Below are 19,620 nucleotides of genomic sequence, written 5' to 3' on the forward strand. Positions count from 1 at the left end.
TTCCAATGTTAACCTCATTCAGAAATACCTCACAGAAATATCAGCGTAAATTTTAAGCTAAATATCTGATCACCCTGTGGCCCAGTCAAGTTGTCACATAAAATTTACCACCACACCATAGAATCTCGTAAAGAGAGGACTTGGAGCCAGCTCCACTATTTACTGGCCCCCAGAGAGGCTGCCAGGAAGAACTGAGAAATTTGCAACTAGGCTGAAATTTAAGTATTATTTTAGACATTATCTTTTAATCTTTAAATACCCCCCAATAGCAATTCTATCAAACAAATTATGTATGTATATATGTATGTATGTATGTTTGTATATATTTGGTCTTTTAACCCTGATTTGGTCCAGCTTCTAGGATGTCATCATCAAAAGACTATAAACCCTGTATATGCCTTCATCTGCCTCTCCCTGTCCCCCATCTAAATCCTATCTGTTCTCCAAGGGCGGCTTATATTTTACCCTCTTCATGAAGCATGTACTAGTCACTCCAGCTCACTATAATCTCTGATTCTTTGGATCTCATAGCTGATATTACTGTCCATATGGCTTTCTTGGCACTTTGCCACATAGTATCTGATCCTTCTTGTATTGAGGCAGTAAGTCAGAATTATTAACAGCATGGATGTTGGAGTCAAATATACCTAGTTCAAATCTGCCACTGCCATTTATTGGTTGTATGACCCTGGGCAAGTATTTAACTTTCCTGAATTTCAGGCTGTGCATTAGTAAAATAAGAATAATAATGGCTTACCTTGCAGAGTAGTAGAAAAGGTTAAATAATCAGAATAATGATTGTACAACCTTATTTTATATGGGATTAATATGGTCCTATCTCAGAGTGTGATGATCAAAGAACACAATCCAATTAAAACATGTTAGCCTCAAAAAAATAGCTCAACTTTTTACTCACATTTGTCTATACCTGGAAGGAATATATAGTCCACGACAAACTCTTTATAATCCCCTTTCTTTTCCTGTATGCTTCCCTTATACCCCTTAGCTGCTCAGAACCCTTTCTTCATAATTTTCAACTAACTCCTTTCCCAGTTTTAGACCATAAGAATCTAGCATCTTACTCCCACCCCTTTCCGCTCTCCCTTCCAGTTCTGTGTCTGTCTCTCCATCCTGATAAGTCTGCATAACAAATACAGTTAGATATGACAAAGGCCTGTACTTTCCCACGCACGCTTGGAGGGTGAGGAGGGAGGAAAGGCCAACAAGCACAGGGAAAAGACTAGACACTCTTATGTTATTTTTGTTCTGCTACATGTGTAAAGAATTTAGCACAACTTGGGACATTGTACATGCCCCCCAAAGGGTAGTCCCTACTATTTTGTTGCTATCATGTATTGCTGAATGAAACAAGAATTATACGCTTTTATTTATATATGCAGTCTCCTCAACTAGATTGCAGAATCTTTTAAGGAAATAACTTTGTCTTATACTTTTTTATTAAGGTATAGTTGATTTACAATATTTTGTTAGTTTCAGGTGTACAGCAAAGTGATTCAGTCATACATGTATTCTTTTTCAGATTCTTTTCCCTTATAGGTTAGTATAAAATATTGAGTACATTTCCCTGTGCTATACAGTAGGACCTTGTTGGTTATCTATTTTGTATATAGTAGTGTATACACGTTAATTCCAAACTCCTAATTTATCCCTCCCCCCAATGCATTATACTTTTTAAATATTCTGTAACAATGCTGCCCAGTAGAACTTCCTGCAATGATAAAAATGGTCTAACATCTTTGCTGTCCAAGATGGTAGCCACTAGCTACATGCGAATGTTGAGTACTTGAAACGTGGCTAGTCCAACAAAGGAAGTGAGTTTTTTATTTTATGGAGTTCATTTAATTTACATTACAGAGTCCAACGTGGCTAGTGGCTACCATATTGGATAGAGCAGAAAATGCCTGCACTTTGCACAAAGTAGACACTCAGTGACATTTATTGGCTGGCTGGATGAATAAGTAATTACATAAACCAAACTATAAACTATACCTGTTACAGTGCTGATAATTCTATAAGTAGATAATTTTGCAAGCTATTTACATAGGTGGACAGTAGCTACTTCCCTGTTGCTTTACACTCTGGAGTATATGCTAAAACAAATAAACCAGATTCTATTTTTAGGTCTCACTTTTTCTTTGCTCAACATAAATTCATTCTGACTCTGAGGTCAGCCTCTTTTGCTTTTCAGAAATTAAAAAAAAAAAAAAACTGTGATGTACATGTTTTATTTCATGGTGGGTTCTCATCATGCCATTTCCCTGCAGGAATGAAAGAGGAAGGGATAAGTTATTGTCAATGCAGCCACAAGCAAATTCAACCATCTTCCTTGGCACTGAAGAGAAATGTCAAAAAAGATTAATCATACATTAAAGATGCATGGACATGTTATCCCTCTCATGTATCGAAGGACTGGGTTGTGTTTAAATACTTGTAGACCATCATGAGATAGTCAGGGACCTGGCAGCCTTGAAATAATGTTTATATCACTAGCTCTATGACCTTAACTGTCTCAATACAAAGAGAGAAGCAAATATTTCATTAATACTTCACTGAATGATAGTTGTTTTTAAGGCTATTGGGACTTGTAAAAGGATATCTTCATGTTGTTGAATTTATTTCTAAATCATTTTATGTTTTTAAAACATCACATTTGAAGAAGGCCTTATATAGTTGGGTCATTTTTCTTTTCCTAGGATGACAATTAAGAAACCAAGATAAAATGAAGTCATAAGAAGATTCCCAGAACAGGAGGAGAAGGGAAACATATTCAATCTGAACAGAAGGAGTTTGGGATTTTAAGAATTGAGTAACCCAAAACATTATGCTAAGTGAAATAAGCCAGATGCAAAAGGACAAATATTGTATTATTCTACTTATATGAAATACCTAGAATAGGCAAATTCTTAGAAATAGAAAGTAGATTCGAGATTACAAGGGACTGGGGAGAGGAAAGAATGGGAAGTATTGTTTAATGGTTACAGAGTTTCTGTTTATGGGGGTGGGTGGGGGTGGGGGGAGGATGAAAAAGTTTTGGAAATAGATAGTGGTGATGGTTGCACAACATCATGAATGTAATCAATGCCACTAAATCTTTCACTTAAAATTTGCTAAAATGGCAATTTTTATGTTATATATATTTTATCATAGTAAGAAAAAAAAAAGAATCAGGTAACCCAGTAGGTCTCACTTAAAAGAAAAATATCACTCTTTGGGAGAAGTCAATAGCCAAGTTTAACCTGGGTATTTAGCTCAGCAAAGTCATGTAGAAAATACTTAACTTCCAGACTTTGATTTTGACAAGCAACAATTTATAGGGAAACAAGGATGTCCTCCAAACAAAAGCAATGAAATAATATCCAAAGGCATTAAGTAGGAGGCAGAGAAAGGATCTTAATAGATTTTGGGAAAGGCTGCTGGAGGGCATCCTTCCCCTTTAGGTGATATACTGGACTATAGCTATAGCTTCCCACAAACATCTCTTGGGGCCACAGGGGAGAAAAAGAATGATAGGTTAGGACCAGTGAACTGACTTAATGTGGTATTTCTTGAGTCTTTACGTGGCTGTGGCATGACATTAGTACTAGAAAGGACTCTCATGGCCATTTATTCATCTCTTTGAGTTGAAGCAGGATTGCAATTAAGCCATCTCAGCTGAGAACTTACACTTTTCTTAAAGAACTCCAAAATCCCTTAGCTATCTAATTGACATCTCCTAATGAGAGCTTAAAACACTCCTTTTTTTCCTGCCTAATTGGAAGCAGATGGGAAGCCATCATCATCTTGTTACTGTCAAGTTTCTCACCCATCTCTTATAACACAGAGCCCAGAAATGAATAAGGTATCTCAGGGAGGATATAACTAATGGTGCATTTCCTGTATGTAGCAGTCAGGGTTCAGCAGAGCCAAGATGATTATGACAGGAATAAGGGATTTATTATAGGAATGAAACCATCACTAGTATGGGAGAAGTTAATAAAGGTCTAGAAGGACAAAATCTGGAAACAACAAATGTTGGAGAGGGTGTGGAGAAAAGGGAACTCTCCTGCACTGTTGGTGGGACTGTAAGTTGGTACAGCCACTATGGAAAACAGTTTGGAGGTTCCTTAAAAAACTAAAAATAGAACTACCATATGATCCAGTAATCCCACTCCTGGGCATATACCCAGAGAAAACCATAATCCGAAAAGAAACATGTACCATAATGTTTATTGCAGCACTATTTACAACAGCCAGGACATGGAAGCAACCTAAATGCTCATCAACAAATGAATGGATAAAGAAGATGTGGCATATATATCCAATGGAATATTACTCAACTATAAAAAGGAATGAGATGGAGCTATATGTAATGAGGTGGATAGACCTAGAGTTTGTCATACATAGTGAAGTAAGTCAGAAAGAGAAAGACAAATATTGTGTGCTAACTCATATATACGGAATCTGAAAATGGTACTGATGAACTCAGTGACCAGACAAGAACAAGGACGCAGATGCAGAGAATGGACTGGAGAACTCAAGGTTTGGGGGGGCGGGGGGGTGAAGGGGAAGCTGAGATGAAGTGAGAGAGTAGCATAGACATACATATACTATTAACTGTAAAATAGACAGCCAGTGGGAAGTTGTTGTATAACAAAGGGAGTTCAGCTCGAGGATGGATGATGCCTTAGAGGACTGGGATGGGGAGGGTGGGGGGGAGTTGAGGGAGGGAGGGAATACGGGAATATGTATATAAATACAGATGATTGAACTTGGTGTACCACAAAAATAATAAATAAATAAATAAATAAATAAATAAAAATAAATACATACATAAAAATAAAGGTCTAGAAGGAAGAGTCAGAGGATTAAAGAAAGAATCACTAACTAGTCCATTTGAAGAATGGTTGTGGACGGACATGTTGGAACTTACAGGGAAATCTGAGAAGCCAAGCATGTCTAGCTGACAATGTAAGACCTTAAGGAGGAGTTCATGGAAAGGTCTAAGGGAGGCGGTGCCTCTGTGCAACTACCTAGGGCCATCACCAAGCACTACAGAGGTTAAGAAGATGACCAGGAAGCAGAGCAGAGGTGAACAAAGACCAGCTGGAACATGCCAGATGGCTCGATTTTTCCCATCACCACCATATATGATCACATAATGTTTGTGATTTGCCTTGCTTCCATCTTCCAAATCTCACACAAGTTTCTTCTTTGTCCAGCTCTACCTCTGGACCATGTAATTATCAGCACAACTCAAGCTGAAACAGCACGATCTAACATATTGTATCACCTTTCTGTCTTGCAACGAATGTCAAGACTTAGCTTAAATAAAGGTACTGAAAAAATGTTCCTGAAATCAGAATAGAGAAAGCCTTTACCCATCCTCTTCTTGTTCTGTCCAGGTAAATAAAAGACTGAACAAAAGTATTTAAAAAGTAATCAAGAATATTTCACTTCTTCCCTCCTGACACTGTTAGTTTACTTCATGGTAATCGATGGTAGAAAAAGACAGTGCTTTCTTACTCCCCATCACATCAAGCTGAGTCTCAAGACTGTCCTTCCACATTTTTCAGTTCAACAGTGAAGCATTATCTATCAAAAAATTGAGCAGTTTCCCAATTGACTGTCCTTACCTAATGCCTAAGATCCCAAAATATTGTTTGCAGCAACAAAAGCTTGGAAACAACCAAAATATCCATCATTAGGAGAGTGGTTAAAAAAAATTGTGGAGCAAACATGCAATGGAATATTATACAGCCTTTGAAAAAAAATGAGGCACAGTACTATAGAGCCACCCCAATGTTATTTTAAGTGAGAAGGACAATGTGAGAATAGTGTATATGGTACCATTAAACAATGGATGCACATAACGTATCTTATCTCTGGGGAAAGTGAGGATAGAGTGGGAGAAAGAATATATACTCTTTGAATTTTGTGCCATATATTTGTACCAGTTATTAGATAGATAGATGATAGATAGATAGAATAGGTAAATAGACAGACTCACATTTTAACAATGATATGCTCTGTGATATAGTGTGATCGGGCATATTTTACCCCCAAATCCTCTGCTCTTGGTATCAAAGATGCGCAGAAGGAAGAATTAGTAGTTATCATAATCCGTATCATAGTTAGAAAACCGAATTCATGTGCCGAGTCAATGTACCAAAGTGTACACATATGAGAAAGACATGGAAAGAATGTCCTGCTTCTGCTGCCTTGCCTCATTTCATTCTTCACTGTAACCAGCATTTGTGTGTATGTTTGTACATGTTTGTCACATGAGTTTAAAGATAGATGCAAATTACCTGTTAGAAATGGTTCTTCTTTGAGACATAAGCTATTCCAAACTACAGGAAGTTCTCTGTTCTCATTATCAGAATCAGTTATTAAAGGGGGGAATATCGTTACTAATCTAGGTCAGTTAAGAGGCTTATTCTGTAACCCCTCCCCTTTTCCTGGACCACCTGCTAGAGGAGGATTGGATTTGCTGTGCTTCTCCTTTATAATTCATTTCCTCTGTCTGAATTACATTTCCCTCTTTCATTCTGCCCAGATGTTTCACAGGTGCTTAACTTCTGGAATCCCTCACCCAATTGCCACACATTCTTTCTTGTGTGTATTGATAGTTGTCTGAGACTCAGAAGTGAACTTCATTTTGTTCGAGGGTACGAACCACTCTTGTACTGTACAAATCATGGCTTCCAGAGAAGAGCACATCAGTGTGGGCTTTGGGTTGATACTGATTTCCTGGGAGCAGGAAAGGGCTTCTCTCTGGCTTTCCCTTTCCATTTTCTCCTAGCTGTTTGTTAGCTAATGTCCTTCCTCCAAATATTCAGCTGTGATCATTGCAAAAAGGGATCCAGGGCACAATCATATAACAGGGGGTTCTCCTCTGGGACTACATGGACCATTTCTTGATCAATATTGAGAATTAAAGGCACTGAAAGCAATTATTATGTTGGCATCTTTTACAAGTGGTTATTAAATTTCTTTCTTCCCAGACTTGCATTTTCTTCCCTCACTGGCCCATCTGTGTGAAAAGGACATTCACCCGTCATGAAAACCTCAGTTCTCCCGCCAGCACTATGCAACTATCTCAGTTGCTTGATAAACAACAGTGCCCTGGAGGTGAGAGTTGTCCTGGCATTTCCACGAAGCTGGGTCTTCTGTTTGCAACCCTGTCTATAATTTCCTGTTATTCTCACAGTGTGAGCCACTGACATATTACAGGTTGTCTCCCATTAGAAATGGATTACTTAGCGATCACTAAAGAATGGATGAGACTGATGCTCCGGCCACCAGCATCAGTATTTTACCTCATTTCTCCTTCTCTTCCCCAGGTATAAAGTCCTGAAGGCCCCAGGGAAGGTCATTGATTTCATATGTCCTGTATATTTCCTCTCTCTCACTCCACTCCAGCTGCACTGGTCTTCTTGCTATTCCCTCTGACTCAGGGCTTTGTCGCCTGCTAGCCTGTCTACCTGGACCGCTCATCTCCCAGAGAGCCACGAGGCTCACGCCTTCACCTCCTTCAAGCCATTGTTTGAATATCTTTCTTGTCCACTCTGTTTACAATTATAGCCCCCCAGCACTTCCTATCCCACTTGCCTGTTCATTTTCTCCTTGGAGGTGCAAAACATTATATTCTAAAATTTTTGTTATTGCATCACACCTATTATAAGTTCCCACAAGGGTAGGGATTTCTCTGTTCCCTGCTGTGTCCTATTTCTCTGGTGCAAAGGAGGCACTCTGGAATGAAGGCATGAATGAATAGTCATAACTGTAGTTCTCTTCCATCTTGTGAGAATAGCTAAACTGAGACTTTGCCCTGAGGCATGGAGATGGGTCAATTCAAAGGAGCAGGAGCCGATAACTACCTACAAACGGCTATGTTCTGAGTATTTTGCATTTTTAATCTTATCATGTTGTCTATCCAGTACCACCACCACCACCCCAAGTCCGACCATTTTTTGGAGACTGCTCTCCCTTCCTCTGGGAACTTCTCTCGGCCGACTCCATCCGTAGGGCCACCATGGGAGCCTCCATTTTAACACAGCGCCACCTCAGCTGCGGCCTTTGTTGTTGGGCATAGGGGTAGGCTTCTTGTTCAAGGTGAGCAAAAGACCTGCCCCAGAAAACTTGGAATCCAGACCAGGGGATCCAAACTCAGACTGGTTGTGCTATGGAATTGAGAAAATATAAACCTGGGAGCTGCTGTAGGTGGCCACATTTTCAGTTGTGCAGACTGGCAAACAGGAAGCTGGTCTGCGGCTAAGAGAAGAGTAAAACGATCATGCAGAAAGATACAGAGGTGGCAGACCAAGCACGGTCCTGATGCCCTTGCAGTGCCTGACTTCAATTTACTCTTGAGAGTCAGCTGCACTCCCATCTTAGAATTTTGAAATACCCTTGTATCCTGATACTACAGTCTCTCTCTTTTTTAAAGAACTAATTAAGGATGATTAATTAAGAAACTCGTTAAGAAAACTACTCATTAAGATAGGGGTAGAGGATTAAGAAGTACAAATTATTATGAATAAAATAAATAAGATACAAGGATATACTATACAACACAGAGAATTTGGCCAGTATTTTGTAGTAACTACCAACGGAATATAACCTTTAAGAATTGTGAATCACTACATTGTACACCTGTAACTTATGTAATATTGTACATCAACTATACTTCAGTTTTTAAAAATGGAAAAAAAAGAAACTTTATTATCTCATTTAACGCTGACAGAAACCTGATGGGGTAACTAATCTTTCTCTGATTTTACAGATGAGGAAGTCTTGGAAAGGTTAAGTGCCGTGTCTAATTACTATTGGAAAGTGGCAGAGCTGGGATTTGATCTCAGGCCAGCCAGATTTCAGAGCTTGAGTCAAGACTTCCATTTTGTAATTCTGTCAAGTCCAATCATCTTTTGCTGTTGTTGTTAATGGCTTTCTTTTTTTTTTAATTAATTAATTTATTTTTGGCTGCTTTGGGTCTTTGTTGCTGCACGCAGGCTTCCTCTAGTTGCTGCTAGTAGGGGCTACTCTTCGTTGTGGTGCGCGGGCTTCTCATTGCAGTGGCTTTTCTTGCGGAGCACAGGCTCTAGACTCGCAGGCCTCAGTAGTTGTGGCACATGGGCTTAGTTGCTCCGCGGCATGTGGGATCTTCCCGGCTCAGGGATCGAACCCGTGTCCCCTGCATTGGCAGGTGGATTCTTAACCACTGTGCCACCAGGGAAGTCCCAAGTCCAATCATCTTGATGCCTTGTCTTTTAAAAAATTTTTTATTATAGAGATTTTACACACACAAAGTAGACAGACTAGTATGATTCCCCATGTACCAACAACCAGCTTCAACCATTACATACATTCACCACTCTTGTTTCCTGATGGCCTTTTAAGCTGGGGGCCCTCACAGAGAAAAGAAAACTGTTGGGTTTGAGGCCTTGGAGTAGGGTCTACAGTACGGTTGTGCAGTATCCTCCATGGAGAACTGCAGAAAAAGAAGAGGCACTGAACTCAAAAAAGCACAGCCGCTAAGAGAAGAGGGCTATACAGCTCCGTCAGAGGCAGGAAGGTGAAGTGACTCACACAAGAGGGAGTTTTTCCCCCCCCAGTGGGAAAATGCTAAATATTGAAAGACTCTTTAGAGTTAAAAGAAATGCAAAGTGTAGCTCCCACCCTCCCACCTAAACATATTGCTTGTTTGTGATAGCCAAGTAAGATTAATGCTCAGGTGTTACCACTGAGACAAGGTATTGAGGGGCCTCAGTATCAGGATTCGTTTGTTTTGACCTTGCCCTGGTTCCTCTCTGTCCTGGTTAATGATTTACAAGTGACACCTTGGTAACAGCTAAAGGACTCTCTCTCCCTGTTCTCTTTAAGGGCAGGAAGTAATCCTGAGCTTGGGGACAATCCCATCACCCATGATTAGAGCAGCACCCAGGACACCGTTGGAGCTGACCGGAGCTTTGTTCAACGAGATGGCAGGTCCCCAGCCTGACACTCTGCTGACAGCTGCTGTTTCCCTTCTCTCTCTCTCTCTCTCTCTCCCCTCTGTCTCTCTCCCTCATGCCAGAAGGACATTTATGTAAGCGCCACTGGCTCGGTACTGAGTAAACCAAGATAAGAAATAAAATGGCTGGACTCAGCAAGGCAGTGGAGTGCAAGAACTGCCAGCATGAGCTAGAGTCGTTCTCAGGAGATTCCCGTGCTGGGGGTTTCTCCTCCCATCACCACTCTTGGGTGCCCACGACTTTATTCATGGGATAGAGGCAGCTGCCAGCCCTAATACCTATCTTACAAGGGAGCTGGGAGATCAAATAAGATTGTGAATGGGGAGGCATTTTGTTAATTACAAAATGCCATGTGATTGTCAAGGACGCCCATTTCTACTACTCTTTTACGTCATACCAGGGGACCTGCCTCCCACACTCAGTCAGGGCTTCTTTTGGCCTGAAATCCAGGTCTTTTTCTTGGGGAAGAAAGCTTCATTCAGGATCTATTTCTGAATGGCAGCCGCTCCTGAAAAGAATCCACCAGTATTTATAATTCACATGCGGAAATGTGTCAAACATATTTAGTACATTCCCCATGAATTCCTTGTGCCCAGCAACCCAAATAGAAAAAGCAACATATGGAATTTGCGGTTATTTGATACCAACTCGATCTGAATGAACAAACAAACTTGTCTATTTTTTCCAAATGTGAACCTGTTTACAAGTATTATTGCCTGTGTGTGGGGTAAATGATGTTCTTGCTATTTGAATTTTGTCATCTCTTTTTTTTCAGAGTGAAATTTGTATTGCTGGCAGAGAGAGATGACTGGTGAATCTAGTGTGTGTGTCCTCTGATGTTCCAACACACCTCTATGCCCTGCCTTTTCCAGCTCCAAACCCTCAACTCCAAGTCTCTCCACCCTCCTGAGCACATTGTATCAGGCATCAAGGCAATAATAATTTTCTCCAGGGGAAAGCAAGTGGCTGTTAACTCCACTTCAGGCAGCGAACCATGTGGGTGAGTCTGAATGGGAAGAAACCAGAGAAGAAAACACACCTTTTCTATTAGGCTCTTGCCTGAAAGGTGCCTCAGCTCCAGAGAGGAGATTTCAGTTCAACACAAGGAAGAACTTTCAAGCAATCAGAGCTGCCAGAGCATAGAGTGGACTCTCTTGAAAGGAACTAGTTTCTCAACAGCGGATGGGAGCAGCCGCTGGGAAGGGATGCTGTATAGGGAATTCAAACATCCAAGAGGCTGGACTAGCTGCATATAACACCCTTACCACCCTGGGAGCCTGCGAGTCTATAAGAGAGCTGAACAGCTCATAAAAAGTAGGAGGAATCCCCTACGATGTTAGTGGGAATGTAAATTGGTGCAGCCACTACAGAAAACAGTATTGAGGCTCCTCAAAAAACTAAATATAGAGTTGCCATATGATCCAGCAATCCCACTCCTGGGCATATATTAAGACAAAACTATAATTCAAAAAAATACATGCACCCCAATGTTCATAGCAACACTATTCACAATAGCCAAGACATGGAAACAACCTAAATGTCCATCAACAAATGAATGGATAAAGAAGATATGGTACATATATAAAATGGAATACTACTCAGCCATAAAAAAGAATGAAATAACACCATTTGCAGCAACATGGATGGACCTAGAGATGATCATACTAAGTGAAGTAAGCCAGACAAAGACAAATATCAAATCATATTGCTTACCTATGGAATTTAAAATATGACACAAATGAACTTATCTATGAAACAGACTCACAGACACAGAAAACAGATTTGTGGTTGCCAAGGCGGAGAGGGCATGGGGGAGGGATGGATTGGGAGTTTGGGATTAGCAGATGCAAACTGTTACTTATAGAATGATAAACAACAAGGTCCTACTGTATAGCACAGAGAACTATATTCAATATCCTGTGATAAACCATAATAGAAAAGAATATGAAAAAGAATATATATATGTGTGTGTGTGTATAACTGACTCATTTTGCTGTACAGCATAAACAAATACAACATTTTAAATAAACTATACTTGAATAAAATATATTAAAAAATAAAAGCAGGAGAGCCTGCTGTGGTATTGTTTGAGTTAGCTAGAAAGATCCTGCTTAAAAATATTTTCATTGACACCTGAAATTCCATTGTCAGTAATATCTCCTTTGGGGGTCAACCATTTTTCTTTTACTAAGCTGTTTTGTTTTCTTGTTTTGTTTTGTTTTGTTTTTTAACGTGTAGTAATTTTAAAACTTCATCCATGGAATGGAAGAATTTACAAAAATTCCACTCCCCCCCAAGAGAGAAAAAGAGAGAAACCCCATAAAACCATGAACAGAAAGAAAAAAAGAAGGAAGTAAAGAGAGAGAGCGAGACAAAGAGAAAGGGAGGGAAAGGAGGAGGAAGGGAAAAAAGAAGGAAGGAAGGAAGGAAGGAAGGAGGAAGGAAGGAAGGGAGAGAGGGAGGGAAGGAGGGAGGAAGGCTTATGAGAAATTTTGCCCATACCACAATTTCTTGGGACCAAATCTGACAGGGGCTGAGACATCTTTACTATGTCTCAAATATTTGAGGAGTATGTCTTACAAATATTTCCTCCCCAATATCCCAATCATCTGGGGATTTTACCTGGCCAATCTCAGTAGGGATTCTACCTTCACAGCTACCCACTGCCCCCCCGACCTTACCCCTTACTCCACCCAACTCCCCCACGCACAAAGTCTCAGAATTCTCAGATCATCTGTGGGGAGGGTAAATTCAACCAAGAGCCTTCCCCTCTGTACCTGTCAGTGACTTGGGCGCTTATCTTTGCCCTTCCGCCTTCTGCTGCTCCCTTAAGCCAATTATAAGATTCTGGTGAAGACAAAATTAGCAAAAGGCTTTGCAATTAGGTACTCTCTCCTTGTAGCCTGGGGCAAGCTAGCCACTCACCTCAGCTTTTCCACCTGTAAACTGGGTCTAAAATACCTTCCTCACAAGAACATTGCGTTAGGACAGCATAGAGTAGATGCTTGTGACATTTAGGGCCCAGGCTGGACATTGGCGGCATATTTAATCTGAGTGTTTTGAGAAGACTTCCATGAATAAACAATTGACAAAAGTTAAGCCATAGAAGGCCAATGTTAAACCTCATGCTTTCCTCCAAATGCAGTAAAATTCTTGAAAATTACAAAATTAAATACATCATAATTGCATCATATTAAAGTATCATAAATTATATTTTATTTGTGGAAAATTTGGAAGTTGAATGAACTTTAAATTTCCCCGATTCTTCTACCATTCAGAGATAGGTATATTCCTTGCAGACTTCTCTACGTGCAAATATATATAGCCAAAAATGAGTTCACACCATACTTAGTGCTCTGTAACTCTTTGAGCCTCAGCTTCCTCTTCTCTAAAATGGGCCCTGAGGGTTATTGTGGTTACCAAATGCATTACTGCACATAAAACTTTTAATAAGCACTCAATAAATAAAATTGTTTTTTACTCAACAATATAGGTCATTGAGGACATGTTACATGCCAGACACTGTCCATAGGAGCTTCACATCTACTAATTCAATAAATGAGTCCAGTAGTAGTGCCTCAACAAGCTCAAGGTCATGGATGATAAATAACAATAATGTTCGAATTTCTCTATGGCTTTAGACTTTGTTCTATGCGCTTTGCAATGTCTCCAAATTTTGTTTATTTAATCATGTTTTTGTCTGGCCAAGGTTAAAATAAGCTTCCCTGTGCCCAGAAAAGCCCTCTGAAGAGTGTAAATATTCACACAAACTGTAAAGGCGTCAGTATTAGGAGCAGCAGAACATTCTAGTAACTGAAGCTTTGGGTTTCGAGCAGGCTTTGGTTCAATCCTCACTCTGTGCCTGGCTGTTTGGTATTAAAGACTAAGTGTCTCTCAACCCCATTGTCTCATCTGTATGATGGGGCTATTTTGTATTCTGTCTTACAAAGTTGTTGAGGGGAGATGGCGGGAGAATGTGGATGACGGCATATCGTTGGACAATAGAAAAGTCTACACAAATGGAAATAGTTTATGTAGTTCTTGCAACAGAGCCAAGTTCTAGGTAAATAAAAAGGGATTTCCAGCTCTTCCATTTCTCTTTCTAACCACTTCTTCAGCACGGAGCCCAAAGTCCTGGCTTCCCAGTCCACCATTTTTGGTGTCAAAGCCAGATTATATCATGTGCTCCCTACACATCACCTGCTTCTCCCATCAAATTGACCCTCAGAGTCACGGCACTGGCCTGAGACAAGCTGTGGAATGAGAAGAAGTTGATGTCCTTGCCAGATCCCTCTTTCTATATTTCTTCTCTCCTCCTGCAGACAGGGCTGTGATGAACTCAATGTACCAATAGCCACATCCAATCACCTAGAGTCTCATTGATAGTAATAATCATTATTATAATAAATCAACAACATTTATTAAGCGCTTAGTCTCAATCAATGCAAAGAGTTCTTTACAAACATATTGAAATGTATCACTCCCAACAACCAGTGAGATAGATGGCTTTATTATTTCCATTTCGCAGATCTGGAAACTGAGGTTTAGCAAGGTTAAGTAACTGCCCAGATCACACAACTAGAAAGTGAGAGTCAAGAAGCTTAATTGAGTGTCTGACCCACAGTTGAGTCTCAGTAAATACTTGTAGAATGTCAATGTTAATCAGACACGATCATGGGACACTACTGAATTGCAGGTCACTATTATTTTTGTAGGGCATTCAACTCTAACCCTGTGCTTGCAACTACTCTCCAGTTACCTGTCATTCTCCTGTATTCCTCAGTTATTATTCCTTTGACCCCAGAAAGCCCCCCAAGCACATGCTAAATATGAAATCTACCCCCCACAAAGTATGCAGACAAGTGAAGTTAGTTTGCCTTTCAGTTTTCTCAAAATAATACTCTTTCTACCCACCACTCACCTGCTTTTTTCCCTCATTCCTTAAAAAAGAAATCGTTATGTCATTCTATTTTCTCACCCAGGAAAGTCTTTTTTAGGTACCAGCCACCCTCATTTCAACACCCTGGGACCCTAGGAACACCAGAGAGAGGTGTGGTGAGGAGAGCGAATATATCAAAGTGAGGAATCAGTGCCTGCCGGGCTTATTAGCGCTGAGGCATGGAGAAGGAAACTGCTATTTTTATCAAATGCACCTTCATTTAAATAAATTTGATAGAAAAAGAGTTCCTTTGGAAATATGTGTTCCTTTTAACAAGGACTGGTTATCTTACGTGCCCTTTCTAGCCTGAGTTTTATCCCCAGATGTGTAACATGTAAGTTTTTACACTTGTTCCCTTATGAAATCTCCAGCTCAGCCACTAGCCCAGACATAGGCCTGACGGGAGGCCTATTAAATCTTGGTGGCTGAGTGGAGCTCCACCTCTGCGACCAGGAGATAGAGCTTCATCCCTTCCTTGTGAGTCACCAGCTGGGTTTTGACCACTCAGTGTTGGAACCACTGATTCCTTTACCCGAGGCTGCTTCGTGACGCAGTGCATGAGCTGGCCTTCAGCAAACAAATCATATCTATTTGCTTTCTCACTCACAACTTCGCCATCCTCTTGTGGATACTCAAGGATGCTTCCCTGCCCTAGTTGTGCATCATGCTCCTTCTCAACCCTTGGACCAAAATTTTGTCTCACACTCGGGAGTCATAGCCTCTCAGAGTCTCAGTGTTGACAGCTTGTATTTAGGGGGTTATCTAACAACCTCCCCCCACACACAGACACACTTACTGATTGTTTTCTTTTCTTTTTAGTATTTATTTTATTTATTTATTTAGGCTGCACCAGGTCTTTGCTGCAGCATGCAGGATCTTCACTGCGGCTCGCGAACTCTTAGTTGCGACATGTGTGTGGGATCTAGATCTAGTTCCCTGGCCAGGGATCGAAACTGGGCCCCCTGCACTGGGAGTACAGAGTCTCACCCACTGGACCACCAGGGAAGTCCCTGATTATTTTCAATAAAAGACAAAAATGAACCTAAAAAATATTTTTATCCTCCAAAAGCAAATTTGAGGAGACTTTCTGTGTCTTCCTGTCTGCTAGGCTAGCTTTGCCAGAATCTCAGAAATTATCTGCTTCTTGAACTTTCTCATTAACTACCAACATCTACCAACATTCTCATATTTACCTTTTGAAAATTTGGCAAAATGTGGCAACAAACATTAAGTACCTACTCTGTAATCCAGTTATCCTGAAGAAGCAATCTAGAAGGTGTGCAAAGATATTCACCTCACCATTTTGCATAACAAGTGACAGCTGATAAAAACCCAAATATCCAAAACTAGGGAATCATGCAAGTAAACTGTGGTACCACCATGTTACAGAACGTATAGCCACTATCAAAAATATGTTGTAAAGCTATTTGTTGACGTGGAAAATATTGCCCATCTATTTCCAAGTGGAAAAAAAGCCTACAAAATAGTATGGACACTGTGGTGTTACCACTAGGAACCCCACATCTGTGGTCCTAGGTGTACCCATGTCTGTTGCTACCGAATAGAAGTCTTACACAGGTATACACCAAAGGACAGACACAGGTAGCAATGATTCTCTTTGAGTGACAGAATGCTTTTGTTGTGCTTTTCTCTGCCCTGAATGTGTATTACTTTTGTAAGTAGGGGAAATAAGTGCTAGGGTTTTTTGAAAAGAAAAAGTGCTGCTTTTTATTTCCTCTCTCATCTCTAGAATCACGGAAAACATCTAAGGGGAAGGATCCCATGTCAGACCTGGCTGCCTCGCTAGGCTGCTCACCTCAGCTTCCTCTGGTCTGCAGTCCAGGTGAAAGACTCTGTTTTTACTGTCCTGAACAAGTTGCGGTTCCCAAGAGACCAAGACTGGCATCCTTCCCTAAAGACTGGCCTGCCACATTTCCGTGCAATCTCTTTGGAAGTATAGGAAACCACTTTTCTGAGAATATATTCATTTTCCTCCTAATGTTTCTAGATATCTCTCTTGACAATCTAAAGCTTAGCATTTTACTAGTCAAGATGGAAAGTACATCAGCTTATAAGTCAGAGAATAGAACTCTGTCCCACCTGTATTAAAACTAACTGTGATTTTGGACAAGCCACCAAAAATGAAGCTCTGAGGTTTTGCTCCTCTAAGGAAAAACAAGTACCACCTATTCTGTACTCTGCTCACTCCATAGACAGGGGCTGCAAAGACCAAATAAGATAATACACAGGGGGCTTCCTAGGTGGCGCAGTGGTTAAGAATCTGCCTGCCAATGCAGAGGTCTCGGGTTCGATCCCAGCTCCAGGAAGATCCTACATGCCACGGAGCAACTAAGCCCGTGTGCCAAAAAAAAGATAATACACAGGGAAGAGGTGAGAAAAAGCATCTACTCAAATGTTTACTGTCACTCTCATGATTGCCATCATGGTCATTTTTATCACTATTGCAGCTCTTACAACTGAAGAAAATCAGTAGCTGATATTACAATTTGACTTTAGTTTCTGGAAAGAGAGAAAGAATATCCCTATGCCCAGGTGACCAAGTTATCCTTGGCCTACAGCATCAACTGAGGTTCTATTCTTATGCATTTTTATAAAGGAAAAGACTTGCCTTTATGGTTTCAGATGCATACAGTCTGCTGGCTTCTCTGGAGGAAGGCCCTGGAACTCTACAGCTCCTGCTCTTTTCCATCTGTGATTGGCTGTCCTTCACCTCTGCCTTTTTCACTTGTAAAGAAGGACTAGCCTCAAGCTGCTTCCTTTGGTTCTCTGACGTGTCTTATGTCTTAGTGCCTAGCTCAGAGCTGAACATGTATAAGTACTGCATTCAGTATATATGTGCGAAAATAATAAATGAATTTTCTGAGTACCTTTTAGGCAAAACACAGTGATGAAAAAAAAAAGGGGGTCAGGGAGAGAAGCTTCTAAACAGCACCGGGAAACACTGGCCAATGAGCATGCAGCACATGTCATCCATGGGCTCCTGGAAGACAGAGAGGAGAGCCTGCAGGGAAGCTGAAGTCAGGGTGGGTGGGAGTCAGAGAACTTCTTCACCGCCTAAGGGAGCCTGAGCTCCATCTGCGAACCTCCCCCACCCCCCCATACTGACTAGGGGTTCTGGAAGAAATGTTCAAGAACATGGTTTCTCAGAGTAGGGAGTGTGAAGATGCCCAAGGTGCTCCCAGAGACAGACACACACCCACATGCACAACTGGGGACAAAGGCCATAGGTCTGTAGTCTTGAGTTAACCCTCTGACCTAGATCAAGCCCAGGAATAGGGTGCCTCAGAGCTGGATGGGCCATGTGCTTAACCAAGATAAGATCTCTTTCTCTCCAACACTGTTGCCAACTCATGCTTCTCATGACCTGTGCTTGGAGAGATCTGGACTAGGAGTCAGCCAGATCCAAACTTGGTCCACTTAGGCCATCCTTGCCTGATAACTTGACAAACAACTTTCTTAATCCCAAGCTGCCTCATCTTCCATCTAACCTGGAGCTCTATATTCAGGCTTACTCTCTGGATCTAAGTTGCATCTACAAAATGAAGACGTGAATGGGGTGACCTTTCGTATCCCACCTCAAGGTCCTGTGAGTTTATATTTTCATTTACTTAATCAATAGATATTTATGAAGCCTTGCTCTGTCTGGACCAGGAGCTGCAAAAACAAAAGTGACTATGCTGTGGAAATGCCTTGGAAAACCTCACAGTCTCAGGTTACACCAAGACACACCAAGAAAAGAACATTTGGTGGGGAGGAAAAACGTCCCCGTGAAAGATGTACTAAGAGCAAGGTAGCAGACCAATATACCAGGTTTCCTGAGACCTCATCCAGCAGAGCATTCTTGATGGCAATGTCATGAAGTGTTAAAACTTGGCTTCAACATCACACTGCATGGGCTGAAATCTAGACACAGCCATGGACTAGCCATATGCCCTAGGCAAGTTGATATAACATCTACATATTTCGGTTTCCTCATCTGAAAAATGGACATAATCGTACTCAGCACTCTTCTTCCGGGGACGTTGTGAGGGATAAGGGGGAAACGTTTAAAACATATTTGCTGTTATTGAGATCATGAATAGAAATCTTTAGACCATTCAGATTTCATATTAAAAAAAACCTTCAGGAATTTTTTTCTTTTATTACATTTGGGAAAATAGAAAACATGGAGGGAAGGAAACAGAAAATTATGGAAAGAGGGAAAAAAGTTTTTTTGGAGAGAGCATTCACTTGCAAAAAGCTTGGCACCTACCTGGAGACAGGTACGAGAGATAAAGTGCCCCAGATCAAATGTCTCAGAGGCATCAAAATGCGCTAATTCTATATTTAGATGCCCATATGTTCCTACTGGCCAGAGTTGCCCACACATACAGACATTTCAGTGCACAGAGCAGCAATTTTCAAAAAGATTTCCCTTTTAGGAGAGGGAGATGCTGCAAAGCTTAATCGGTTCTAAGCGATTCTGAAATATTGTATCAATTTACAGCCGAAAGGTCATGATGGTGAATAAACATGAGGATTCTGCTCAGTGTCTGGGATTTAGCAGACTAACTCCCACTCATGTTAATGGGGCCAGGCTGCCAAATCCCCAACCTTCACCCTGGATATTTGCTGCAATCCCTTACTGTTGAGATTGAAATGTGTTTT

The sequence above is a fragment of the Hippopotamus amphibius genome, chromosome 2 (assembly GCF_030028045.1).
Source record: "Hippopotamus amphibius kiboko isolate mHipAmp2 chromosome 2, mHipAmp2.hap2, whole genome shotgun sequence".
NCBI classification, from domain to species: domain Eukaryota; kingdom Metazoa; phylum Chordata; class Mammalia; order Artiodactyla; family Hippopotamidae; genus Hippopotamus; species Hippopotamus amphibius.